At 41.4% G+C, this 1,116-nt stretch overlaps 1 protein-coding gene across 2 annotated transcripts in view; it reads right to left on the minus strand.

Moving 5' to 3' along the window:
- The window catches only part of EPHA6 (EPH receptor A6), a 1,018,858-nt gene that overhangs the window by 547,561 nt on the left and 470,181 nt on the right, over window positions 1-1,116 (minus strand). The gene's annotated exons all lie outside the window — the stretch shown is intronic.

A 1,116-nucleotide genomic window follows, 5' to 3' on the forward strand; every position in this document is an offset into this window, starting at 1 on the left:
CTCTAAAAGTCAACTGCATAAAATCAAGTTTAGGATTAAGCATATTTCTCTAGCAATGTACAATCACCAAAAACCCCCATTATTGCTATTAAAGGATGGTTTAGTGTCGATAAAAACTTTTTGTTAAAAATTCTAAGAACAGCAGCAGAAGACTTAGTAAGCAAGAAATTCAATATGCACTAATGAATACATGTCTAATAATACTTTCTAGTAGCTTTTGAGGCAAATTCCTGGTTAAATTTAAGGCTTTGCCCTTTTGTTTCACACTGCCTGGAATATTATTTTATATTCAGGCTTTCTCCTTAAACTCATGATCTGCTGGAGTATTACAATATCAAGAGAGGTGTTTTTGGTTTCCCTATGTAAAATGTCCCTCTCCCATCACCTCCAAATCTCTTAGTCTGTTTAGTTTTTCTTCATGGGACATATCACGACTTGACACAAAAATATGTTCTGAACAAAGGGACACTGTTAGCAGTTTGCATTGTTCCTTTATTGCTATATCTTTAGCATACTGAATTGTTTCTGGCAGATAGTAAGTATTCAAGAAATATTTTTGAGTGAATGAAATAATTAACTGAAACGATCTCCAATTTCTGTTAACGCAGTTAACTGAGATTTATTAGGTTATAAGCAATGTAGATCGATGATGAAAGTGTGTGTTAGTCGCTCAGTCGTGTCCAACTCTTTGCGACCCTATGAACTGTAGCCCACAGGGTTCTGTGTTCATGGAATTTTCCAGGCAAGAATGCTGGAGTGGGTTGCCATTCCCTTCTCCAGGGGATCTACCCTGACCCAGAGATCAAACCCAAGTCTCCTGCATTGCAGGCAGACATTTTACCATCTGACCTACTAGGGAAGCTCAGAGATTGAGCATGCTGCTGCCACTGCCACTAAGTCGTTTCAGTCGTGTCCGACTCTGTGCGACCCCATAGACGGCAGCCCACCAGGCCCCGCCATCCCTGGGATTCTCCAGGCAAGAACTGGAATGGGTTGCCATTTCCTCCTCCAATGCATGAAAGTGAAAAGTGAAAGTGAAGTTGCTCAGTCGGGTCTGACTCTTAGCAACCCCATGGACTGCAACCTACCAGGCTCCTCTGTCCATGGGACTGTCTC

The sequence above is a fragment of the Bison bison genome, unplaced genomic scaffold (genome assembly GCF_000754665.1).
Source record: "Bison bison bison isolate TAMUID 2011002044 unplaced genomic scaffold, Bison_UMD1.0 scf7180017864265, whole genome shotgun sequence".
In the NCBI taxonomy this organism is placed as follows: Eukaryota; Metazoa; Chordata; class Mammalia; order Artiodactyla; family Bovidae; genus Bison; species Bison bison.